The 27,510-nt window shown below is 48.5% G+C and overlaps 1 protein-coding gene across 5 annotated transcripts in view; it reads left to right on the forward strand.

The window, feature by feature from the left end:
• Positions 1-2,587: 2,587 nt before the first annotated feature.
• Positions 2,588-27,510, forward strand: part of LOC129333178 (uncharacterized) — a 67,020-nt gene continuing 42,097 nt past the window's right edge. For 3 of the 5 annotated variants that reach the window (XR_008597403.1, XM_054984655.1, XM_054984651.1), the window contains exon 1: positions 2,588-2,651. The gene's annotated coding sequence lies outside the window, so the exon portion shown is untranslated. Of the gene's footprint in view, positions 2,652-3,734; positions 3,752-22,774; positions 23,104-27,510 lie in introns of those variants that run through there. The other 2 variants (XM_054984653.1, XM_054984652.1) reach the window with 2 other exon arrangements.

The following is a 27,510-nucleotide window of genomic DNA, read 5'->3' on the forward strand; positions in this document are numbered from 1 at the left end:
TATACCACCCTTCAGGATGACTTAACACCGACTCAGAGAGGTTTACAAAGTATGTCATTATTATCCCCGCAACAACGAACGCCCTGTGAGGTGGGTGGGGCTGAGAGAGCTCTGAGAGAGCTGTGACTGACCCAAGGTCACCCAGCCGGCTTCAAGTGGAGGAGTGGGGAATCAAACCTGGCTCTCCAGATTAGAGTCCCATCGCTCTTAACCGCTACACCAAACTGGAGAGGAAGGAGAGGAGGAAGCAGGAAAGGCAGAAGAGGCTGGGGGGTGGGTGGGGAGCCATGGAAGGGAAACAGGATGTGGTGGGGGAGGGGAATGAAATTCCCTTGCAAGTCCTTGCAACCTGTGGGGTGGAGTGCTTACTTGGGTGAGGGAGGTAGTCTTGTGTGTGTGTGTGTGTGTGTGTGTGTGTGTGAGAGAGAGAGAGAGAGAGAGGGAGAGGGAGAGAAGAGAGGGAAGGAGAGAGAAATGAGTCAGCAGGAGATTCGCACCAAAGCTCTCTACAGAAACCATACTAAAACTATTAAAAACTATCAAACTTCCTGTTAAACTCTTATTAAACTTATCAAAGAAACATCAGGTGTGTCTGCACAACCAATCATAAATGTACAGGTAATTCTGATAAAAAAACAGACACTAGAAAATCACAAAAAGAAAATCTTTTGGCAAAATGTCTGGTTGTGGAAACAAGTGAAAAACTAGCCAAAATTCAGAATAGAAAGCACTTTCCGAATGCCAGGGGTTAACTGAAGGTATGACACTGAGACAGTCATTCCTGTGACAGTAATTTTGGGAACAATGGGAAGATCTGAACCTGGAATCCCAGGGTGTCCTCGAGTACTTAGCAGCCAGATCACGTTAATGACCAGGGCGTGCATACCCCGTGCCGGGCGATACAGGGAGCGGGGCCTGTCTTCCAGAGGATGGGGCTGGATTTAATTAGTCCCGTTTTGCATCTTGCCAGCCAAAAAGGCTTTTTCTTCACAAGTTGATAGCAAGGGCTGGAACACAGGAAAGCTCCATTCTGCCATTAGGAAAATTTAGCCTAGGTCCAACCCAATAAAATAATATAAATTATAAAATGTCGGTGATAATGTCAAGTCTGGTGGACTTTCTTTTTAAAAATTTCAGTCCCCCAGTTTTATGGGAGAATTCAAAGACATTACTTGCTTCTGGGCAAATGCTGTGAACGTTAATTGATCTGGAAAATGTCAATTTGCTGTAAACTTTCCTAGTTCACATCTCTGAAGTGGGTATAAGCTCCATGACAAGCTTAGGACGGTTTTACTACTCAACATGTATTATTGCATGAACCACATTTATCCTCAGCAGAATATTTTATTTCTGGATTTATGTAGTATTTGGGAATGAGAATAATCTGTGCTTTTTTTTTTTTGTACAAGGCTGTACCAATTTCTATTACGTTACTCCTCTGGACTTGCTATTGGAGCCCAAGGGCTAGTAGTACCTTCACAAAATGCAGGCTTTTGCCCAAATGGTTGCTTCCAGAAGTATTTACCATTTATTTTATTTAAAATATTTTATATCCCACTTTTAAACTATGATCTTCTATGCAGATTACAGCATAATTTGAAACTGTCTTAAGATAAAAGCAAAAAATTAAATCCTAGCTGAGAAACACAAAATCAGTAAATGACCACCTTGGTCCTATAAACACCAAGAGATTCGGAGTCATGATTTTCTAAGTTTAATGTAATCAATGGGATAGAAGGGTTTAACTCGGCTCCGTGGTGGTGGAAACTGCTGTCAAGTCGCAGCTGATTTACGGCGACCCCTGCTGGGGTCTGCAAGACACGGGACTAGACTAACAGAGGTAGTTTGATCTCCTCCAGCACAGGCCAAATCCGGTTCCTTTTCTATGTCTACAAACGACAGTAAAAGTGTTCTGAAGCTCCAGTTTGTTGGCCCCATCCGGTCCACTGCTAATTCCAGAAGCTGTTTACATCCACCACTTCATGTAGAGTTGCATGCATCTGACGAAGAGAGCTGTGGTTCTCGAAAGCTTGTGCTACAGTAAAGTTGGTGAGTCTTAATGGTGCTACTGGACCCTTTTCGATGTAGAGTTGTGTAACCCATCCCATGAATTTGTTGAAGCCTCTTTTATGTTTCTTTTTAATTATTATTAAATATTATTTTTGAAGAAATACACACAAATCAATGTGAATTATTCATCCGCTGAACAATGTGTTGTCAAATAGCGGTGTTTTTTGCAAGGGCTTCCTTTCCAATGAACAGCCGAACCAGGCGCGACCGCGCGGCCCCGGCCTGGCCCCTCGCTCTTTTCATAAGGGGACGGACTTCTCCTCCGGGGCGAGGGATCGAGCGCACCGGCGGCTCTCACGGCCCATCAGGCGAGCCGTTCGCGGCCAGCAGCAGCTCCAGGGCGCAAGCGGGACGGAAAGACCCGCCGGTCCCGTTTACTTCGCAGGCTCGGGAAGCCGCCGCCGCCGCCGCCGCCACGCCCCCCGACCCCCCCCGTCTCGCCCGGCGCTCCGCCCCCCGAGCCCCGCCCCCCAGGAGGCGCCCCGCCCCCCGCCGCGCCTTCGGGGCGGGGCCTGCCGGGGCGTGGCCGCCGCTCCCTCCCTCGCCCGGGCCGGCCGGAGCAGCCCCGCGGGCGCCGCCAGGTAAGGCTCCCCCGGGGGGGGCGGGGGGCTGCCCGAGGCGCCGCCAGGCCGGGGGGGGGGGGCTGGAAAGAGGCCGGCCGGCCGGCCCTGCGGGGTCTCCGGGGCGGCGGTTCCCAGGCGGCCGCGGGGGGCTCGGAGAGGCCGGCCGGCTGGGCCCCCTCGCCGGGAGTCCGAGGGGCTGCAGCCGCCTTGGCGGGGCGGGGCTCTGCGGCGGGGGCGGCGGGCGGGCGCTGGGCCTCCCCGCCCGGGGGCTCCTCGCCGCCCGCCGCCCGCTTGGGGTGGAGCGCGAGGCTCGTGTCGGCGCCGCCTGCCCGACGCTCGGGGGCGGCAGAGCAGGGGCGCGGGTGCCCCCCCTGATGCCCCCGCAGACGGGCTTCGGCCCCCGCGGGGCACGCGCTCCCCCCCCCCCGAGGGCCCGGGCTGCTGCAGCCCCCGCAGGGCCCCCCCTCCCCCGGAGCCACGCCGGGGCAGCGGGGGGGGAGGCTGCACCCCCCCAACCCCCCCCCCCCCAGCAGGGAGGCGCCGAGCTTTCCCGCGCCCCTCCCGCTGTGCTCCGCTGGGCCCGTCCGGCGCAGCCGCAGGCAGGCAGGCCTGGCGCCGAGGCTGCGGGCGAGGCAAGGGCCGGCCTGCTGCCCGCTGGGCCCGGCGGGACCGGGGGGCGCGGCCTTCGCGGGCTGCGGGGTGGGCGCGGCCCCTGCGCGCCTCTTGCTCTTCGCGGGCGCCTCCTGTCCCTCCAGCTGCGGCGCAGAGGGAGCCCGGAAAGGAAACGCAGCTCCGGGGCGGCACCGGAGAGGCAAGAGCTGCGCGCCGGGCTGGGGGGGGGGCGGGGGAGCCGGCCTTGTCCGAGGCTGGCGAGCCCCCCCCCCTCCCGGCATGGGCGCAGCCCAGTGGGCGCAGCCTGGTGCCTCGGGATCTGGATCCGGTCCGCCGGGGGACAGAAACGCCCTGGGGAAGCCTCCCGGCGCCTGTGGTTCTGAATGAGGCGGTAGAAGGAAAGCAGAGAAGAAAGTTTAGCAAATGTTCTCTCCGGATCCGCACCAGGCACTGAAAATGAAGACTAGCACCAGGGCCTCTGGGATTTCCTGGCGTATTTAACCAAGGTCAAATACCTGTCCCTGATGCAAACCTCATTTTAAAAGTTTAACGTTTAGAAACGTCAAGAGGGTCTGCTCTGGCATCGCTCTCCAAGCAGCCTGACAGAAATGTGCGCACTTTCTGTTGTTTTTCTGTCTTCTCCATGATCTTGAGTAGAGACTCTCTCTTCAGTGGGACGGACAGCGTAGTTGTCCTTTCTAGATTAATTGTTTAGTCATGTCATTCCTGCTATTTAAAGACAGTTTGTGACAATATACTAAGAAAAAAATCTTACATCCTAAGATATGTGCAAAGATTATCTGCAAAAGTGCTGGTCGGGAGAACAAAATGTCCACATCCCTAGCAACAAAGGCAAAGTAGTTTATGATATCGGCCCCCGTCCTTTTTTGTTATGGAGGCCCCCTAAGTCTTGTCAGGGATGCTTTAGGCTGTTCCAGCACTGGGCAGGGGGCTGCGCTAGGTGGTCTGTAAGGCCCCGTCCAGCTCTAGGACTCTGTGATGTCCACATTTACTTCCGGGGCTGTTCTTGGTACCCGTCTGCTCCGGCATTCCATTTTCCATGCCAATGAGCCGTTTTAAAGAAACCAAGGAAGGGCACAGCTGTTCCCACTATGAACCTCAGGCAAGTGGCCTTTGCCTTTGCAAGTGGAGGTTACATTGGGCCATGCTGCCCTTCTCCGTGACTCCCTCGAATCCCCCTAAGATTCTAAGAAACTTGTTCCAGGAACCGTCAGGACGCCTTTTACTTTTATCAATCAGCATCATATGCAGTGAAGAAGAAATACCAAATAATGTATGACAGGGTAGATACTCTTTTCAGGCCCAAAATATGGGTCAAAACCTCCCCTCTAGTTAAGCACTGAAGTTGCTTCTTCTTGGAGCCGTTTCACGGAGGAGTCTTTTCCGGAAGAGAGATTATTTTGCATAGGAAAATGTGTATCTCTCTCATTTCTAGTCAAATGTCATGTTTGGCTTGCTGAGTTCGCATAGTTGCTTGCATTCATCATACATGATAGCACGTGTTCTTTTATCTACAAAGCAGAAATATCAGTGCAAGATAATCGCATAAATGGCCTAGTTTTCAACCTCAGCCCAGTGCAAGGGGATTAGCTTGGTACAAGCTGTGAAAGCACTCTTGCCTTTCCATCTAAACTTATTAGATGGATGTGGTTCTTTTACCAGGAACCGCTATGCTCGAGAGGGCAGATTTGCTCAAAATTGCTTAACACGGGGCATTTATATCGCACCTATAATGACCTTCAGAGTGATCTCAGCCATGCCTGTGCTGTGAGAAGAGGAAGGACTTTACCCACGTACTACTGAGTGCATGAGTAGGGGAATTAAAATGTCCCCATAACAGCAACCAAGTCCGTCTCTTAAACGCATCCTGCATGCAGGAGGAAGGGTTGTGATAACCAGGGATCTTCTCTTCTTCGGAGCGGAGGCTCCCTGACGTCCGTCGCCTGCCTGAGAGCAGGGGAGGAGCCGTTTCTGTTATCTCTTCCTCCTCTGCTGTCCAGGCCAGAGATGGCGCTTGGAGAGCGGCACAGGAGCGGGAACTGGATTGAGACGGTGCAATGCAGGCAGAAGGCGGATGTCAGCAAAGAGGGGTGCCAAGGGGCTCCGTGCAGGTGGCGGGCAGTGAGACTCTGCAGTTGCAAGAGGGTGGGCTGCTGAAGGAGCAGCAACTCGACAGAAGCAGTGCTTGCGCACTCCTTTTCCTCTCACTTGTCCATGTGCAGAACAGCTCCCACCTACCCATTTTGCACCCTTCTTCCAGCTGCTACCATGAAGTTGCTAGTCAGAACTAGTTAGAAGGAGAGGTGAAATTGACAGAGGCTTTGGGGAGGGGAAGATGAAATTAACAAACCCTCTGAGGGGAGATCTCCCCAGGGGCTGTGTGGAGAGGTGATATTGACAGAGCCTTTGGTTTTGTCTTTTTAAACTATGCTTCCCAGCTAACAATGCTTCTCCCTATAATTGAGCGCCCTTGCGTAAGATGTCTTATGTAGAGAGAGACTCTGTCAGCCAGGATCAACTGAACCCCATCAGAAGCACAATGTCCTTCAAGATCTCTGCTTTTCCAGCCAGCATCACTTCTGTCTTGTCTGGGTTCAGTTTCAATTTGTTTGCTTTCAGCCAGCTGAGAAAAGTGGTCAAGTAGTGACTAAGTACTTCTACTGCATTGCCAGGGGATTTGGATGTTGAGATACAAAGCTGGGTGTTACCGGCATACTGATGACATCTAATTCCACAGCTATGAATGAGTTCTCCTAAAGGCTTTATGTAGAAATTGACTAACATGGGGAATAAAATTGTGCCTTGTGGAATCCCACACTGAATATAGCTGGTCTCCAATAGCAACCCTTTGAGTGTGTTCCATAAGGAACGATTTAAACCAGTCCAAGGCACATCCCCTGATACCTACTTCTGCCTCCAAACACCTCAGCAGGATGACGTGGTCTGCTGTCGGAGGTTGCCGATAGATCCAGGAGCAGCAACAAGGAAGCGGGGCATTTGTCTGTATTCAGGCTGTCTCAATCACTTTGCCCAGAAAGAGTGGGTTAGAGGCTGGGTGGCCTTGCGTCACCAGCTCTAGGGATGCTACGGAGGTTGGGTGGCCGTGGGCAGCCGTGCCTGGCGTTGGCCGTCTTTGATTCCCCCCCCACACACCCCCATATCTACCAGCTCCCATCTGGAGCTGCAAACTGGTGCACCTTATGTTGCCACAGCACATGTATTTTAATTTCTGTTAGCTGAAAAGTAGGAAAAAATGAAAGTTGAAGGTAGAAAACACATTCTGCAGTAAAAAGAGAAAATGTATGATTTAGACAGAAACACTCTCATACAGTCACAATAGACTATCAAAATATTTTGATGTAAACAAACTAGAACATTGAAGACATTGAACTCTTTAATACCGAACACGTTAAAGCATATTAATTGTGGCCAAATGTATTTACAATTAAACAAATATTCGTGATAATGAATATGTTTACAGTATACATAATACTGGTTATTATTTGGTGCTGTTGATTAGCTTATGCCTGATCTCGTGAGCTAAGCAGGGTCAGCCTTGGTTAGTAATTGGATGGCAGACCTCCAGCAAAGACCAGGGCTGCAGAGGCAGGCAACGGCACGCCACCTCTGTTAGTGTCTCTCTTGCCATGTAAACCCCACCAGGGGTCACCGTAAGTCAGCTATGACTTGAGGGCACTCTCTACCACCAGATTGAGTTATATATACATTTTCACACTACATATTTTCAGGTAAAACCTTTATACAATTATGCATGCGATGGAGAAAGCGGGGAGAGAGCTTTCCCTCCCTCTCCCGTAATATTAGAAGGGGGGGGGCACTCATTTACATTGTTGGGAAATAAGTTCAGAACAGACAAAAGATAATACTTAATTTAATAAGTCAGTGAGTAATTAACCTGTGGAATTCACAGCAGAGGTAGTGATGGCCACAAACATAGATAACTTTAAAAGGGTGTTAGATCTGTTCGTGGGAGAGGTGTCTGTCAGGGGCTTCTAGCCATGGTGACCGAAGGGAGTCTCCATCTACAGAGAGAAGGAACCTCTGAGTACCAGCGTTGGGAGGCACTCCTGAAAATTTCCAGTGTTTCCTCTAGTGTAGTGGTTATAATGACAGACTGGGATCGGTGAGACCGAAATCTCCACTCTCCCATGGAAGTTGGCTGTGTGAGCTGGGGCCAGTCATACATCCTCAGCCGTGGCTGCTTCACAGGGTTGCTTGGAGGATAAAATGGAGGCCAATAGAACAATGTAAGCTGCTTTGGCTCACCTTTGCGAAGAAAGGTGGGTTATTACAGTTAAATGACTAAATCTTGCAGGACAAAAGAGGTCATGAAAAGGTAGAGTGGGGTTGATGCAAAAACGTGGTGGTCATGCATTGTTACCCTGTCTAGTGAGTGTTGAAGGAGGAAGTTTTGAGCCAACAGAGAGAGACGTGTTGTGAGGGGAAGGGATGATTTGCAGCAGTCAGAGTCTGAGTTAGCGGGCTCCCCCCCCCCGCCCCGCTTGCTTACTTTTGTAGGGAGTATTGTTCTTGCACCCCGCATTGGAGGAATGGGGGATCCAGGCAGCAGAGTACCTGTAAGGGTTGTGTGAGCATTGTTACCAGTACATGGCAACCGCGTTCGTTCTTATCTTTGGCTGTTTGCAAGAAGGGCTCTGTTTGTGCAAAGAGCCCTTCCTTTAGCACTTCCATCATCAACATTTCCTCCAGGTGTGCTCTGAATGTGCAGATATGAGAGCAAAGTGATGCTGTCCCTCGCTGTGCCCCCTTTCATCTGACTTGTGGGTCTGCCTGGAATTCATCTCATGCTTAGAAGAGCTGTGATCCGTTGCAGACGCACAGAAGCACTGGGGATACTTACTGGCTGGGCGGGCGTGAGGGGGATTTGTTTTTCACTCGGCCTGAGTTGTGTGAGAGTGTTTACACTCAGGTGTCCTGTTATGGGGTGGGGTGGGTGGGCATTGGCTGAGGGGTGTCGGCAGGAATTCAGGCCCCTTCCCCTCAGCCTGCTCCCAGCTGTCCAGGGTTTACACTGATGCAGCACTGATGGGTCTTGGCATGGGACACGCCGGCACATTTCCAACGTACTAAGCCGTTCCGAGCTGTAGAATTGCGTTCTTGCTGTGCCTGTTCAAGTGCTTCATGAGCTTTTCCTCGTGGCTCTGTTTTCAAAAGATCAGTCCGTAATTCTCTTTGTTTGATAGATGGCCAATCAATTGGTTTTCAATCATCTTGTGCAACTTCCTGGTGAAAAACAATTTAATGCCAGTAAAGGAGAAACTGACCGGCTGTGTCTGGTCTGTAGTGGGAAAGTAAGCTGAGAGCTGATCCTTTTCCCTGTGTGTCTGGGAACACAACTTCTTCGTCTGAATATGTTCAGGTGATGTTTCTTTTCTTTCTGACCTTTGCTCACATTCCCATCCCTTGCATCCTCTTGTCCTTCCTGCTAGTTTGTCGTAGCGCCTTTACTAATAAGGTTGTGGCTGTGTGTGCCAGGAAAGGATGGGAGAAATTCAGGACCAGGTTAAATGTGCGGGTCCAAAATGAGAGCAATATCGAAATGAGCTAAAGCACCATCCAAGCTTTCGTAGTGTTTTCTGTTTGTGCAGGCCGTAGTGCTTCTGGGTGTCTTGCCTGTCTGAAGTGTTTTTATTGGCTTTTTGGAGGTATCGTCTGGAGAGTTTAAACTGCACCCTGTGAGCAATACTGCCACAAACCCTGTGGATGAAATGGAGGCAAAATGTTGTCGCTTAAACACCAAGAATGTAAATATTTCCCCCTTAAACTCCCCATGTGAAGCTTTGCTTATATTTACTTCCGGTTGTGGTTACTTGGGCAGGGCGTTTGTTGGCAGCGTGCACTAGTTTAATTTTACATTTTTAATCTTTTTTTTAATAGTTTGCTTCTTTGTGTGTGTGTGTGGGGGGGGGAACTCTCTCATAGGAACATAATCAGTAGCTGCAAAGGAATTTGTTCTGACCAGCTGTTGTTTCCTTCTCTTTTTCTGCTCATTTTGGCTGGAGCATCTGTGAAGCGAGGCATCGTTCAGGAGAGAGAAGTTATTTATTATAATTAGTTATTGGTCAGAGAAAGTGTTTTGTCTGCTTTTAGTTCTTGTTGTGTTTTTTCATTATTTTTTATCTTTGTTTTGCTATTTGCCTGACTTTTTAAGAGGATATAAAGCTGCTAGCTGTACTTTGGGTGTGTGAAGACAGCTGGCGACAGGCCCCCAAAGCAGTGCTGGACTTTTGTTTTTATTCTTTAGTTTTATCCAGTTTTTAGTGTATTTTAGCTTGGAGGGTTTTAAAAAGAAATTAATGTTAACTGGAACTAATTAGGTATTTTCAGGACTTTTTTTTCAGCTGGAACACAGTGGAACAGAGTTCCGGCACCTCTTGAAAATGGTCACGTAGCCGGTGGCCCCGCCCCCTGATCTCCAGGCAGAGGGGAGGGCAATCTAACCTCCCCTCTGTCTGGAGATCAGGGGGCGGGGCCACCGGCCATGTGACCATTTTCACCTAGGGTGATTAAAACTTTAATCCCCCCCCTTGTTCCAGCTGACCCAAAGTGACACTGTGCGGTCCTGGGAGCATGTGCGCACTTTACACATGTGGTACCAGGGGCACCACCTCCCACCAGGAGTTGACCCCTGTGCTGGCAACCCACTGAGTTCCACCACCTCTTTTCCCAGAAAAAAAGCCCTGGGTATATTAACTGTTAACTCATAGTAACTACATTATATGATACGCAGGATGGGGAAGAAGAGAGGACTGCCTTTTAAAGATAATATTGCCCCGAAGCAGGATGGAGGATTTTTTACTAGGTAGACTGTCCTGTGCACTCATTGGTACAAATGGATCCCAGAACCTTTTGAGTAATGCCCCCTTGTCAACTCGTAATGTTTCCGTCTTGTCAAAGCAGTCAGCAGATCCGTGTTAAGGAAGTGTCCAACGGCAACGACCTTTTGTTTCAGGTTCCTTCGTCAGTTCTTGAAAGGCGTAGTCCAGTGAGACCTGAAAGTCTAGATTTATTAGCGAAGCAGACCACGCTTGTTGCACAAACTTTGGAAAAAATTATGAGAAACTAGAATTTACTGCACAGCATTGTTTGAAGGAAATAAGTCCTAGGCAAGATTTCCAAGATAATCCTATCAGGGAACCATCTACTGAGTTGAATACAAAGAGGGGTAGAGTTCTGGATTTACATAAACGAGCCTCAGAGAAATCAGAGGCTCATCAGAGCTCGAGGTTCTGGAGGGCATCTGGCCCGTGTAGCAGTCCTGCCTCAGTAGTTCTTAATGTCTTCCCCTATCAAGGATGTTTTATGAACTGAGCAACTAAGTGGCAGGCAAGGAGACATTTGGCTTATTTATTGCATCTCTCTTCTTACGTTGATCTTAAGAAGGCGGAATGGATACATGGCTCCGTTTATCAAGACAGAGTCCTGTTGATTTTTTCTTCTTTGAGGATACCCTCATTACATACGTCCCAGTGGGACTATCTTAGGAGATACGGTATAATTCCATTGAGATTCTTTCAAGATTCAGTAATGAAACCGTTGGAAGGGTTACGGTCAAATATGTCAGGCTAATAAGAATTTTCTTCCTTCTACTTTTCAAAGAGCTAACATAAAGAAGGGAAGATGCAGAGATTTGCAGGTTCAGAATTATGTTTATACTCAACATTTTAACATAGGGGAGGGGAAGGGGCTGTTGACTGCTGTAATGCACTATACATAGGTCTCCTCTCTAAGTTAACTAGGAGACTCCCGTTGGTACAAAACGCTGTGGCTCGGCTGCTATCAGAAGCAAGCAGGAGCATGAATATCACCCCCATCCTGCAGTCGCTCCGCTGGCTACCTATCAGTTACCGGGCTCAGTTCAAGGTATTAGCTCTCACGTACAAGGCTCTTCACGGCCTCGGCCCAGCATACCTACGGCACTGCCTCTCTCTCGATGTCCCTTCATGGGAGCTTTGCTCATCTGAACAGGGTCTCCTGCACATGGATGAAACCAACCAGTGCCCACAGACATGCATTCTCTGTGGTGGCCTCTGGCCTATGGAACAGCCTGCATGAAGAAGTTAGGAGTGCCCCCGCTGTCCTGGCCTTCCGCAAATGAAGCAAAACTGAAGGATTCAAAAAGGTTTTTTACACGGATAGGCGGGCTGTATTGTAGGAAGATGCTCTCAAAGAAGTGCTTCACTAATGAGTTAGGGACCATAGACTTCACCACTGTGTTGCTGTACGTGCTGTTATGTGCTACCTGTGGCTTTAAGCGTGACCCTGCTGGGTAGTTCTGTGTTGTCTAATGTCAGTCCTAGAATTGCTTGTGTTCTGTTTCAGCATTTCTTCAACTTTGTATTGGATCCTTGCTAACGCTCTGTCTTTGTAAACTTGCATTTATTTATCCTACGGCATTGTTTATTGAAATGCCCTTGGTACTGATTGTACGAATCTCACACTGTGTAATCTGCCTTGAGTCTCAATGAGAAAGGTGGACTATAAATGACATAAATAAACAAACAAATCTAATAATAATGGCTGTGTAGTATATGAGCAAGATATTATTACAAGGACTGAAAATTAATGAGCTCTTGGGTTAGTATTTCAGTATACAAGTTCCATAAAGAATTTATCTCTGTCCTGTGTGGGGTACAGTAATAGTCTGGATAGCCCATCAGTCTGATCCAATAAGATCGTTTCCTAAGAAAGTTGATGTATTTCTTTTTTGTTTACCGGTAAGAAGATGTTTAAGCTTCTGTTCGCCTCTGCATTTGCTTTCACTGCGTCCTGTTTCATATGGGGTGGGGGTGGGGAGTCATTCAGGACAGAAGCGTAATCTTCTTTGGCAGCTCAAAATAGAATGTGTCATTGAGGATGAGCCGCCGTTATAATCCTGGTAATGGTAGACTCATCTGCCTCTCACAGCAATCTCACAACATTGCATGTCTGTGCTTGAACTCTCCAGTCTGTAGAGGAATGAAAGCATGGAGCATGGAAACGAGTGTACATGTGGCCTTCTACAGAATCAGACGGTTGGTCCGTCAAGGTCAGCATGGCCCACTCTGACTAACAGTGGCTGTCCAAGGTCTCAGGCAGAGGTCTGAGAGGTCAGATGATCTACTGCCGGATCCTTTTAATCCTGCAGGTGGAAGGGATCGAAGCTGGGACCTTCTGAATGCAAAACAGATACTCTCCCCAACCCATGTTCCTTTGGTTCCTCTAACTGTAGTACTGCCTGCCTTTTCTTTCCTCTCCTAAGGGGTATGGGCATGTTTGCCAGCAACTACCTGGGGTGGCCAAGGTGATAGTTTTGCCCTTCTTCGTTGACATCATTATTTCCCACCCACTTTGTCAGAGAGTAGTTTTCTAAATCTTACGCTTCTTTCTGATTGTGAAAGAGTTGTTTTGTTAGAAAGCAAAACTTGGTAGCATGACTTTGACCAAGGCCCATTCCACACTGCGCACTTTAAGCCAGCGATGCTGAGCATTCACTCCGATTGGTGCTGAGATGGCTTGGGGTCCCATCGTTCTGCACTCCGTGACCTCGAGGCAATTTGGTGTCTGCTGATGAGTTGAGATGTGTCTGTTTGGAGCTGCATTTTGTGGGGGCTGGAGCTGAAGTCATTTTTTAAAATTTTCCCATGCATGGTAATGTTGCAGTGTTGGGGGGGGGGGAAACCCCGTATTTGCTGCCCACTGAAGAAGCAATTATTGGCGGAGTTTCAGGGGAAAATATGTACTTTTCCTGCTTGTTCCACTCTCATTTATTTTTTTTTAAAGCCAAGGCAGGGAAGGGTTAAAATGCTGCTGCTTCATTCCCTCCTGGCCACTTGCCTGCCGCTTTGTTTTGCAAATGACTTGTTTGTTTTTACTCTTTGGCATTCACAAGACACTTGGAGGGAGGGGAAAGCAGCCATGTAACCCTTACCTGGCTTTTAAAGCAGGAAAAAAGCAGTAATGTTACAAATCTTTCTTAGCTTGGAAAAAAATAATAAGTGTGTGCTCATACCACTGAGGGAGGAAGGGAAAAGCAGCCATTTATTCCTCTCCTGGCTTTTAAAGCTAGCAGAGAATAAGTTGTCTTTCCTTGTTTTGAAAAAAAAAAAGTGTGTGCACATACCTGGGCGGAAGGAAGCGAGCTGAGAAACAGCCTTCTGACCTTTACCTCGCTTTACTGATAAAAATGGTGGAAAAGGAGTTCAGAGAGCTGAGGAGGGTGGAAGTGGTTGCCGGTGGACTGACCCATCAACTCCCGGTGCAAAGGAGAGGGGGGGAGAAGAGAAGCAGAAGGGGAGTACAGAGTTTGCACTGACATTAATTGTGCCAGCCACGACTCAGCAGCGGCTTCAAAATAAGGACATAAGAGAAGCCATGTTGGATGAGGCCAATGGCCCCTCCAGTCCAACACTCTGTGTCACACAGTGGCCAAAAAACCAGGTGTCCTCAGGAGGTCTGCCCGTGGGGAAGGGACACTAGAAGCCCTCCCACTGATTGCCCCCCGCCCAAACACTCTGCCCTAGACAGAGAGAGTTCCATCTGTACCTTGTGGCTAATAGCCATGGTTGGACCTCTGCTCCAAAATAAAATTGCAGGGAAGAAAACTGGAGATACCGTGGACAAAAATCAGTTCCGTGTCCCCATAACTACCTTGCGTTTGTGGAACTTCTGCAAATATGGGAAGCAGAACAGATACTGAAGTGCTTTAAAGTGACAGTGTGGAAAGCGCCCAAGCCTGTCTGACTCTTGCTGTTCAGAATTATGCGTTATCCGCTTCAGAGCGGGCGCCCACATTCTTGCACGCCCCTTATCTGTCACGGTTGCACCACATGCAGCTGACAGGAACTCCAGGTGGGCCACTCCCTACAGCCATGTGGTGCATCTGTGTGGGTAAAGTGGGTGGGCAAGCTTAGTCCCATCCTTTTGCAGTAGGGTTCTGGCATACTTTGGCACAGAGAGAATGGAAGCAAGTTTTCTCCAAAGTATTTTCGGTCCTTCTTTTCTGATACTGATCATTGGTTGCTGTCACAGAAGTGCCCTGCTGTTTAAAAATAGCCCATAGCTTATACTTTGTTGAACTAATCATGAGCAAGCTTAAGTGGACAGAAACTCCTGTGTGTTGTGAGGGGAAAGGCTGCAAGCACTGAATGCTGGGATAGCCTGCGTTGTGTCGTCTGACTTCAGCAGTCTGGAAAATAGGGAGCTGCCAGTCTTGTGGCTGCCGAGGGAGACCCTTTCCCCACCTCTGCAGTAGCTTTTGTGAGAGGTGGTGACCAGAACTGTGACGTTATTCTGAGCAAGACATATTGTGGGTCTGTTCAGTGGCATTTTTATATTGGCCACCTTCTTTTCTGGGGATTATTTTCCTAATAATCCCCAGCACGGATGTCTTGGACACATGCTCATCCCACACTTGAAGCCGGCAGCCCAAGCCCCCACCTCAAAGAGACTCCGGTGGAGCATCGTGGGGAACTGCCCCCCTGGGTCCAGCTCACCTGAGCTGGGGGCGAAGAGGGAGGCAGTGCAACAGCTGATGCTTCCCAGCCCCTGCCCCCGAGAAACGCTGGTGGGGCATCTTGGGGAACTGTCCCCGGGCTCGCCTCGCCCAGGCCAGGGACGAAGAGAAGGCTACCGCAGCGGCAGAGGCATGGCTGCCTGGGAAGGCAGCTGCCCACCTGCAGAAGGCTGGAGAAGCCCCCGACACCTGGCCAGCCATGTCAGCAGCACATCCCAGAGAACATCCAGCCATGGACCCAGGCATACCCCGGCAGCCCAGGGAACAAAGCCTCGCCCAGCCAGCAAGGGCAGAGTGCGCTCAGCCCCCAGAGCTGTCTGGAAAGCTCTGGGGAGGAGGCAGCAGGCCAGAAGGAGAGGGCAGGATGGATTCCTCACCCCTGCATGGCTGCCAAGAGGAGTTGCTGGAGAAGGGTGGGGTTGAGGAGGAAAGGCAGCCAGCCAGGGGTCAGCCCCCATCCACCCTGCTTGGGGAGGAAGGACTAGGGAGGGGGGGTTGGCTGCAATGGGGAGGGGGGAAATGGTGCTATAAAAGGGGGATCCTCAAGCAGGCTGGGCAGGAAGCTCGACATGGCTAGGTGGGGCACACCTCCACTGCCCAGGGGCAAGAAGAAGAGTCAAATGGCACCCCCACCCATTCTGAGGCCTGGGAAAGCCCTCCTCGAGCACCCAGCAGGACATCCAAGGGGTGATGAGCAGACGCCAAGGTGGCGGTGGCTCACAACGGAGCTTGCCTTTTTCACTCTTGCTGCGTCTCCCCAGGTGACTTGTGACAGCTCTCTGGGAAGAAAGGCTGAGCAGTGGATGCCACAGATGCTGTCGGAGTGCGCAAACAGCTCAGAGAAAGCGGTGGCCACCAGTCCCGGCCAGAGAGAAGTGCTGGTTGCTTCAGCTATGGAGACCTGGTGTGTGGAAGAAAGCAGAGCGGACATCGCAGAGCTGTGAGAGGATACGCAGATGCTTCAGGTGGGGCACCAGCTTGAAAGAGATGAAAGCGTTCCTGTTGAAGGAGTCGCGCTTGCAATGTCAGACTGTGGCTAGATAAGGCTCTTCCTACAGGTTCCCCTTCAAAAGCAAACAAGAGTCCATTGTTTGAATAAGGAAACTTTACTGCAGAAAAGGTCCATTATAGTCCACTGTCCTGAATAGGAGACTCAGGATGGTACACGATCATTGTTACCAATGAAGGGCAAAGCATAAGGTACAGAGTAACAGTTACCCACTGAACCAGCCTCCCCCCACAGTTCTCAAAACAATATCTTTCAGTCTTGGGAAGTTGCTCTCTCTCAAGGCCAATGCTTGGTGGAACGGCGTTAGACAAAACAATCTCCTCCGGTGAGAGATCTGCCTGGGAAGTGGTGCACCTGTGGGAAAGCACTTAAACACTAGAAGCATTAGAAAATGGAGTCAGTACAGTTTACATATACATTGGACCTGACATTCTGCCCCCCTTAAAATAGATCCCCCCCTGGTTTATATGGGTAACGAGTATGAAAAGCTTTGGTTAATCTAGGAGCATGAACATGTGCAGAGTTCACCCATTCATCATAACCAGAATCAAAGTCCTTCCATCTAATGAGGTAAAACAGCTGTTTACGTTTGAGTTTTGAGTCCAGAATTTGTTGCACCTCATAGTGTATTTGGTCGTCTATCAGAGTAGGGATGGGTGGAGCTTTGACATGCCAGTTGTCGTCTGTTGGAGCTTTCTTTAAGAGGCTGACATGGAATGTATCATGAACATGGCGCAAATTCTTGGCAAATCTACTGCAACAGTCACTTTATTGATTACCTTGCGCACGGGAAAAGGCCCTAGGAACTTTAACGCTAGTTTGCGGCTGGTCTGGGCTAGTTTTAGATTCTTGGTGGAAATATAGACATGATCTCCAGGTTGTAATTCCCAACCGGCCGCACGATGGCGATCTGCGTATTTTTTGTAATCCTGTTTGGCTTTCTCGAGGTGTTGTTTGATGAGAGTCCATTGTTGAGCTGCCTCCCCCCACCATGAAGATACATCTGGCGAACTAGAAGAATGGAGAGGGGGAGCGTCCAGCGGGAAAGGGTTGAAGTGAGCTCCGTATACAATTTTGAAAGGAGTCTCCCCTGTGGAAGCATGCACACTGTTGTTGTATGAGTATTCCGCGAGAGGGAGAAGGTCCACCCAATTATCTTGCTGGAAATTAATATAACAACGAAGGAATTGCTCTAAAATCCGATTAGTTTTTTCGGATTGCCCGTCGGTTTGCGGGTGGTGGCTTGAGCTGATTCCTTGTTCAATATTCAACATTCGCAAAAGCTCCCGCCAGAAGTTGGCAACGAATTGTCCGCCGCGATCCGAAATCACCTTGGACGGAAAAGAATGTAATTTTACGATGTGTTTTAAGAATAAATCTGCCAATTTCCGCGCAGTGGGTACAGCAGTACATGGAATAAAATGTGCTTGTTTGGAAAACAGATCTACCACTACTAAAATGCAATTATGTCCTTTTGAATCGGGCAGATCAGTGATAAAGTCCATGGAGATTATTTCCCAAGGTCGGTTAGGTGTTTCTAACGGCTGCAGGAGGCCCGGAGGTTTTCCTTTCCGAGTTTTGGCGCTGAGGCAAATGGGGCAGGAACCAACATATTGGGAAATGTCTTTGCGCATGCCCGGCCACCAGAATTGCCGTTGTATCAGATGCAACGTTTTTAGGTACTCATAATGACCGGCCGTGGGGGCATCGTGACATCGCTGCAAGACCTCCCGGCGGAGGCTGCCGGGGACATAGAATTTGGTCCCGGCCAACCAGTCCCCCTGTGGGGATTGAATCAGTTTCGTTTTGGGCGCTTTATCCCCCTCCTTTTCCACTTCAGCTTTAAGTTTCGTTTTCCAGTCTTGGCTGTGTGGGAGGGGCTGGCGCGCTCGGCTGCGGGTAGTTACCACGCCTCCCAACTGCTTAGGTGAGAAGACAGTGTCTATAGTCTCCTCCCGTTTGCTTTTGTGTTGGGGCATGCGCGACAGGGCGTCGGCCAGAAAATTAGTTTTGCCCGGGAGGTAATTTAGGGTGAAATTGAATTTGGAAAAGAACTCTGCCCATCGTAACTGTTTGGCATTCAGTCTGCGGGGGCTTCGAAGGGCCTCCAGATTTTTATGATCCGTCCACACCTCGAAAGGGTGTCTCGCCCCTTCTAGCCAATGTCGCCAGTTTGTGAGGGCTGCTTTGACAGCAAAAGCTTCCTTCTCCCATACATTCCAATTCCTTTCAGCCTCAGAGAACTTCCTCGAAAGGAATGCACAAGGCCGTAGCCTTTCATCCTCCCCCTTCTGCAGTAAAACCGCCCCAATGGCCGTATCGCTGGCGTCGACCTGCACTATGAAGGGAGAGTTTTCGTCGGGGTGGGAGAGGACGGGTTCTGAAACGAACTGTTTTTTCAGGCAGTCAAAGGCTGTTTGGCAATTGGAAGTCCATTGTATTTTGGAGGAGGGTTTCTTTGCCTGGTCCCCTTTGTCTTTGGTTCTTAATAGGTCTGTCAGGGGGAGCGTGATTTGGGCGAAATTTGCAATAAAGTCTCTGTAAAAGTTGGCAAAACCCAGGAAGGACTGTAGTTCCTTACGGGTAGTGGGAGTTTGCCATTCTTGGATCGCTTGTATTTTAGATGGATCCATCTTCAAACCCTCTGAGGAAATACAGTAACCAAGGTAGGTGAGTTCGGTTTTATGGAATTCACATTTGGCTAACTTGATGGGCAGTTTATTTTTCATTAATGCAGCCAGAACCTTTTGAACTAGTTGGATGTGGTCCTCCTCAGTGTCTGAGTAAATTAATATGTCATCAAGGTACACCACAACTCCTTTATAGAGGAATTCATGTAAAACTTCGTTTATCATGGACATAAAAACGGAGGGGGCTCCCGCCAAACCAAACGGCATAACTAAGTATTCAAATTGTCCGAGGGGCGTATTAAACGCTGTTTTCCATTCATCCCCTGCCTTTATTCGAACGTGGAAGTAAGCATCTTTCAAATCTAATTTCGTAAAGATCTTACCTTGGGCCACGACGTTGAGTAGGTCTCGGATGAGCGGGATGGGATAGGCGTTGTTGGTTGACACAGCATTAAGTCCTCTAAAGTCCGTGCATAGTCGGAGTCCCCCATCTTTTTTCTTCACGAAGAGAACTGGAGCCGCATGGGGACTATTGGCTGGGCGGATGAATCCCCTTTGGAGATTGGTGTCGATGAATTTCCGGAGCTCCTCCCGTTCACGGGGATTCATGGGGTAGAGTCGGCCTTTGGGCAGGGAGGCCCCCGGTAATATCTCTACTGCGCAGTCGGTTCTTCTGTGCGGGGGCAAGGTATCTGCTTCCTTTTCGGAGAAAGCGTTCAGGAACGGCCAATAATATTCAGGAATTTGTTTTATGTCCTCCCGGGTGAGAAGAGCCGTTTCGGTGTGGGATGGATCAGCGCCCCAATTTTGGTCCCATCGATGGGTTTTACAGTTCGCGTGATTGAAGGTGACGCATCCTTCTGCCCAATTAATGTGGGGGTTGTGATCACAGAGCCACTTGCTGCCTAAGATTAACGGGTATTTGGCCGTCGAGCTAATAACGAAAGATCTCTTCTCCCAGTGTTGGCCCATGCCTGTGACCACTGGAATGGTCTCGGTGGTAACAGGGTTCATGTTAGTGCCATCCATTTGTTCAAAAATAACTGGGTTCTTCAATTCGCGGACTGGCAGGACCAATCCGTTGACTAAGGCTGGGGCGATGATATCTCTTGAACAGCCCGAGTCAATAAGGGCTTGTACACGAATGTGCATCTTCCTCTCCGGGTTCAGTAAAGTCACTGGCATGAATAGTATGGACCCAGGCGGCCGGTCCCGTGTTGGGACGGGCTTGGGGTGGATCTGTCGTTTGGGCCCTTTTACGACAGATCCATTTCGTTTCCCGACGAGGGGCTTTCTGGATTCCCCTCTACACCTGGGGAAGCGGGGTCGTATTCTATCACCTCTTCCGCCTCCAGCCCCCTTTCTGAAGCTGGTCGCTGGGAAGCGCCGCGACCTCTGTGCGCTCGTGGAGCTGGAGTCGGGCGTTGGAGAGTAGGAAATGGAGCCAGGGTTGAACGCCGTAGTTGGAGTGGAGGTCTTTGCACAGGCCGGTAGGGGCATTGTGCTGCAAAGTGACCGGCTTGTCCGCATTGCAAACACAGCCCTTGCTGCCATCTAGCATCTCTCGCTCCACGAGGGGCGTATCCAGCGCCCCGTCCTCCCCTCTGTAGAGTCAAGGGTCTCCTTTGTCCCGTTTGTTGTTGTTGTTCAACCAAACGGACTTCCAAGATGCGATTCTCAACTTCGCATGCAAGTTGGATCCAGCCTAATAGCGTAGGAGGATTGTCCTGCATAAGGGCTCTATCTAAAAGTCTCGGGTTTAGCCCTTGCTTGAATAGGATAATCTTGGTGGATTCCTCACACCTAGGGCATTTGGCAGCTAGTTGTCGGAATTTCGTAATATAGTCTCTTGCCGGCATGCTGCCTTGTCTAATGGCTTGCAATTCCGTTCGGGCCCTAGTTTCCTCTAAGGGGTCCTCGTATTGTGCACGAATAGCATCCACCAACCCCTGGAGAGTATTCAGTTCTGGGGCCCCAATATTGTAGAGACCTACATACCAATCCGCAGCTTTGCCTTGCAAGCGAGAACCGAGATGCTCAATTTGGCTGGCCTCGCTACCAAAGAGGTGTCCCCACCGGTTGAAGAATTGCACCACTTGCACTAGAAAAAATCCTAGCTTGGAGGGATCTCCATCAAAAGTAGCTTCCAGTTTCACCCAGCCCATCGGGAGGTCTTGTCTCGGAGCCGGTGCAGGGTAAAAGTCCGTCGGAAGCATCAATGGCCTTTGAGGTATGAGGATGGGTCGTTGGGGACCCGGTTGTGGCAACGGTGCTGGTTGCGCTGGCGGCGGCATCACCGGCTGAGCTGGCGGTGGCGGTCTTGGTTGGGCCGGTGGCGGTAACGCTGGCCGAGCAGGCGGCGGCAACCGCGGCCGGGCTGGCGGTGGCAACACCGGAGGCGCCGGCAGTAGCGGTTGAGGTGCAGGTGGCCGTCGCGGTTGGGTCATGATCGGCCGCTGAGGGGCGGGTTGGTGGGGTCGTAATGGTGTAGGCCCCACCGGTTGATTTGGAGGTGGTACTACGGGTTGGTCCGGTGGCAAACGTATTGGTTGCTGTAAAGGTATTAGTTGTGGTCGAAGCGGAAGGGGCCGCAGCGGCGAAGGCCTGATGGGTGGTGGACCGCGCGGGCTTGCCCCTCCCGGCGTCGTTACTCTGGGAAGCAGAGGCTGATCTTGAGGCGCCGGTAGCCCTTCCCTTGGGATTTGCTGAATGGGGACAACTTCTGGCGGTTGCTGAGGCAATTCCTCCCTAGGAGGAGCCGGAGGTCCTTCTGACTGATCCGGCCGGACCGTTATTGGAGAAGCGGGAGGGGGTATCACCAGCGGCACGGGTGGACGGCTTGGCCCTTCTTCCCCGTCTCTAGGCCCCTCAGCTGGAGTCTCCTCGGGAGGTGGATCCCCGTCCTGTTTAGGGGTTTCCGTTGGGGCTTCTCCAGGTACCTCAACTGGAGTATCCCTGCAAGGCGGGACTTCGTCTAGTTTAGGAAGTTCCGCGGGGGGTTCCCCTGGTTCCCCAGGGCAGGATTCCTCCTCACCTGAAGGCAGCGGCTGCCACGGGGCGACATCCATCGGATAGGAAATAACGCTTTGGAGAGTAGCTATTTGTACAGCCATTTCTTCTGGTGATAGGCTCTCTCCTGCCCCCATCGCTGCGATTAGATGAATGGCATGAGCCAAACTTTCCTCCATGTCGATCAGTTTAGCTTCCAACTGTTGCATTCTACTTGGACCCGGTTGCCCCATCGTGGAACCTCCCTCAGTTGCAGTCACCGGGGAAAACGGCCCCCAAGACGGAGGGTCTCCGTGATCGACTTGCGATCTCGCTGCTAGAATTCCTTTGGCTAGGCCCGTCACTGCCGAGATGCCGGAATCCACAGCATGGGTGCGACTTTGCATCTGCACCCAACTTTGTTCAGGAACTTCCGTTGGCTCTTTCCACGGGGCAAGTTCCGAATAATCCCAACTCAGGGCGCCGCGGCGGGATGTGTCCCCGTCCGTCTGTTCGGTCGTCCTGTTCCAAAACAGCCACGGTTGGCTGCTGTCCAATTCAGGGACAGTCACTAGGCTTCGGCGCCCATCCATGGAAGCTCGTGGATGTAGCCCACTGGCCCGGCGCTCTCTCGTTTCTCGGGGTCTGGCCCCCCACTCCGACGGCGTAGGTAACGAGATCAAGGGGAGAGCGGCAGCCGTCGGCCTTGTCCCCTCACTGCCGAGATCGATGAGAGGCGGAGTAGTGGTCGAAGCTCCGGTCCCGGCTGGCACCGGTTCCTGAGGTTCTTGGTGTTGCGCTGGTTGATTGTCGGGAGACGCATACGGACCAAACAAAGGATCCCTGTCCGGGACAACTTTGGATTCCGCTGGGCCCGACTCAGGCATGATTGGTAACAAAATGTCAGACTGTGGCTAGATAAGGCTCTTCCTACAGGTTCCCCTTCAAAAGCAAACAAGAGTCCATTGTTTGAATAAGGAAACTTTACTGCAGAAAAGGTCCATTATAGTCCACTGTCCTGAATAGGAGACTCAGGATGGTACACGATCATTGTTACCAATGAAGGGCAAAGCATAAGGTACAGAGTAACAGTTACCCACTGAACCAGCCTCCCTCCACAGTTCTCAAAACAATATCTTTCAGTCTTGGGAAGTTGCTCTCTCTCAAGGCCAATGCTTGGTGGAACGGCGTTAGACAAAACAATCTCCTCCGGTGAGAGATCTGCCTGGGAAGTGGTGCACCTGTGGGAAAGCACTTAAACACTAGAAGCATTAGAAAATGGAGTCAGTACAGTTTACATATACATTGGACCTGACAGCGTATGCAGGCAGAGAGGGCACATGCATGGCTCACTGAAAAGCTACGGAAGGTGTGACACGAAGGCGGAGGAAGGAGGGAAACGAAACCATTCCTGCCCCTGTTGAGTTCAGCAGTGATGAGAATGCAGAATTATTCCTGATAAACACTGAGGTGCACGCTCTATTCAACATGTGCCAAAGTGGACTATTTGAAAGCTGTAGGTTCTCATATTTGTGGTCACATTTCAGACCTTCTGAGAGAAAGGCTGGAGGGAGAGCTCTGCAATTGGCTTCTTTAAATAGGAAGCAAGGCTGGGATTTGAACTAAGCCCAGAGTTGTACAGACAACAGGTGCTCGCCATGCCAAGAGATCCAGGTGAGTCCTGGGCACAACTTCCTTTTTTTTTTTAGAAAATTTTATTGCTGAGTATACTTTCCAAATTCAATACATACATTCCCTCAATATCTAATTAACCCTATCCCCCACCCTTTTCCTCCCCCCTCTCTATCGACTTCCAACAGCTTTCCAACCCTTACCCCCTCTTATTACTTGATAATTCCCTTAGTCTAAGCACATTCTAATTTTTTTCCCCAGGTATTCTATCATATATATCAAATACCCTATCAATATAGCATGCTTCTATCAATTATACTATCAAATATTCTATCAGTGTAATATACATCTATCAATTATACTATCAATATAGTATAAATCTTATACCCCTCAATGTAGACCAGTATGATATAATATAATATATAACAAAAGTCTTAGTTTAAACATATTCTATTTCTTTTAAACATATATTCTATCAAATATACTATTGTCATTATAATATGTATTAACACCCCTACTGTGCACCCTGCCACCAATGTGGCACCGCACACAGCACCATACTGCACATTCATTATATAATATACAATCTAATCTACCAACATAATAGTATATATAGTATGCCCCATCAGTATGTTTGTTTAACTATTCCCTTATTCATATACTCTGATAAAGGTATTACTTATCATAACCTCCCTATCTTATTCTTTAAAAAATCAGTTCTAAATTTCATCCCTCTTCTGCTATATTATAATCCAAGCTTAGATTAAAATAGATATAAATTCTTAATGGTAAAGTCACTTCTCTCTTCTGTTTAAAATGTCTTGTTTCAAAAGTTCTCAAACTGCCACAGTTCTCCTTTCACATCCCATTTTTTTTCCAAAAATTGTTTCAGTTTCGCCCAGTCCGCCAAATACTGTCCCGGATCTAGGTCTTTAAGTTTTCTTATCATTTTATCCATCTCTGCCATGTACAGCAATTTGTAAATCCAGTCCTCTACAGTAGGTACTTCTTGCACTTTCCATTTCTGCGCATACAGTAATCTTGCTGCAGCTGTCATGTAAAATAACAATGTTCTATTTTGCACTGGAACATTCTCTGTTCCCAAATTTAGTAGCAGCAGTTCTGGGTTCTTATTTATTTGGGTTTGTAACACCTCATTAATTACTTCTATTATATCTCCCCAGTACTGCTTCGCTACTTCACAAGTCCACCACATATGGTATAATGATCCTTCGTGCTTTTTGCATTTCCAGCACTTATCTGACATTTTAGCGTTCCCCAGCGCAATTTTCTTCGGTGTTAGGTACCATCTGTATATCATCTTGTATACATTTTCTTTAATATTCGTACACGTTGTAATCTTAATTGTATTCTTCCACAAGTGCTCCCATGCCTCCATTGCTATTTCTTTATGAAAATTTATTGCCCACTTCACCATCTGTACTTTCACTGTTTCATCCTCAGTGTACCATTTTAGAAGTATCTTATAGATCTTTGAGATTTGTTTCTTGCCTTCTTGTAGCATTACTTCTTCCAATTCTGTATTTTCCATTCTTATTCCTCCCCTTGAACAGTCCGATTTATAAAGATCCCTTATCTGTCTGTATTGAAACCAACTATAGCAAGGAGACAATTCTTCTTGTGACTTTATTCTTAATGTTGAATATTGTATTTGTGTTATCTCCTTATAAGTTAAACGTTGCTGTTCGTTCTCGACAGTTCTCGGGTCTATTACTTCATACGGGACCACCCAAGAGGGGATTTGATCTTCCAGATACATCTTATATTTCTTCCAGATTGTGAAGAGGCTTCTTCTAATATAGTGATGCAGAAACAGAGAGTCTGCTTTTATTTTATCGTACCATAAGTATGCATGCCATCCAAATATTTTCTTATAACCTTCCAATGCCAGAAGCTTGCGATTTTTCAACATTATCCAATCCTTTATCCATGTCAATTTGGTCACAATTAGTTCTCTTGTATTTCTTGTCGTAAATTGCACAATCATTTCCCTTGGTAACTTCCTCTGAGACGCAAATTTTGAATTAATTCTGTACACCACATCTAGGAGAGCTGCAATTTCCTCTTCCTCCTTCCCCAGGTACTCTGCCAAAATTTCTGTAATCTGCTCTCGGGCGGTCTTTTCCTCTGTTTCCGGGATCGAACGAAATCTTAGCTGTTTTTCCATTTGTTTACTTTCCGCGATGGTCACTCTCGCTTTCAGTCCTCTCATCTCTGTCCTCTGCAGATCCATCGTGTTTTCTACTACCTTCGCTCTCTGCTGCGTATCTGATATGTCTTTTACCAGCTCTGCCATTTCCGATTTAAGTGTCTCTTTAAAGTCTCTAAAGTCTTTTGCCATCTCCTGTATCATACCTTTGAGCTCTTTATTGCCTTCTGTAACTTCAGAAACTTTTTTATCCAGATTCTCCATCGCAGCTTGCCACTCCTTCTTCGACATCGTGGGGCTAGATTTACCACACTCCCACGAGTCTGCCCTTTTCCTTAAATCCGTGGCGCTGATTTATTACTTCCAATTGCTTTAAAAAGTCCCAATTTACTCAGTTTTTGTTAAAAGTTGTTTTGCTCAGTCCAAAATGTCGGGCGTTTTTTCTCTATGGTTTTAACTTGAAGCAAACGCCCTTACCTTCTTCCAAGATGTCCTACTTCCTGTTTCCTTGAAGCCAAAACTTTGCCCTTCTCCGAAATGGCGAACTTCCACTTCCTGTATTAACACAGAACGCCTCTTGCCAGTCTCTTTATGGTCCTGACGTACTTCCTGTTTCTTTAATGTTTGCAGCAGTTCTCGCGATATTCAAGCTTTCCCACAGTCCAGTATCTCTTCCCACTTCAGGTATGTAAACAATATCCAATTTTCCGCCTTAACTACTGTTTAAAATGTCGCTTTTTAGATTTTCCCTTGCCGGAATCTTCCCCTTCACTTAATCAGTCTGTTGTAGTTTTTAAGTCCAGTTTTAAACTTTATTAATTGCTTAAATCTGTCCCGGTTTGAGAGAGAGCAATCTTTACCTTCTTAAGCGTCTTTTCTTGGGTTGTAATCGCTGCTTCTTTTAATCAAACGAATCCGTTTCCCTTGCTGCTTAACGAAGCTCGGGCATGCAGGTCTTATGCCAATACAATTGACTCCAGAGCCGCTGCAGAGATCTTGGCAAACCTGTCTTCGGGTGGGATCTCCAGGGCGGGAGGGAGCTCATTGCTTAGAGCCCCCCACCACCCGAGATCAACGCGCCCTCAGATGCAGTGCGTACTTGCCTGTTCTCCGCCTGAGAACAGGGGGCCGCGGACAATCTGTGCCCCTCCAGCCTCCACAAACAGCAGCACGGACAGCTCAGCTCTTAGAGCTGCTTTAGACCTTCATGTTTTTAATAAAATTTTTATTGGATTAGACATATTATTATTCCACATTACATTCAATTCCCCTATTTCCTAATTCTAACCCCCTCCCTTTCCCCCCTTTTTGTTGACTTCCAACAGTTTTCCAACCCTTTGTCCCTTTTCCCTTACTCATTTTAAATTCATTCTGTCTAACTAACGTATACATTCAATTTCTTCTAAGCTTATCTCTCTACCGCTGTATTCTCTTATTTACTTACATTGACATAATAATAATAAGAATAATAACTAAACAATATCTTTCTTCTAATCATAATTCTTTAACTATTTTGATACTCTATACTTTATCTTTCGGTCCCTTCTACCATATTAAACAAACAATTTGTCCCCTTTTGCATAATTTCAGATATTTCTATGAACAATTCATACAAGTCAACCAATTTAACTTGCACTCTATATATTACTTTTCTACATATCTCAGCTTCGTCCTACTTTAGTTATATAATTATTTTACTTTGATTATGCAATTATACTATCATCGAAAATCATCAATCAATTTAACCCCTATATATCTTCAAACCAAATCATTCAATTTAATACATTGTACAATTACCAGAAATGATATTAGTTAGTCTATCCCTATACTTAATTACTTTCTATTGTTCTTCTATATATATATATGATAATCTAATAAAATAGCTGCTTAGAAATTCACATTTACCTCTCCACCCACCGGTAAGATCACCCCCCTCTGCATTTTATTATTTTTCAATAGTTCTCAAACTGCCACAGTTCTCCTCCCACCTCCCAGTTCTTCAGTAAATATTATTTCAGCCTTTAGACCTTCATGGATCCCGCACCGGAAGTCCCCTGGGCACAACTTCCTGTGTGTATAGACAGTTATGTCAAGACGGCTAGGAGGGCTGAAAGCAACCCGTATGGAAGGCGTGATCCAGATGTTGTCACATCACCAAGTCACAGCCACTTTATGGTAACCTGAAGGGCTTTCAAGGCTAGAAGCAAGCAGAGGTGGGTTGCCATTGCCTGTGTCTAAGTTGCTGCCAGAGAGGCCCCTCCCCTCCCCTCTATTTCCCT

This window comes from Eublepharis macularius, chromosome 7, assembly GCF_028583425.1.
Source record: "Eublepharis macularius isolate TG4126 chromosome 7, MPM_Emac_v1.0, whole genome shotgun sequence".
In the NCBI taxonomy this organism is placed as follows: Eukaryota; Metazoa; Chordata; class Lepidosauria; order Squamata; family Eublepharidae; genus Eublepharis; species Eublepharis macularius.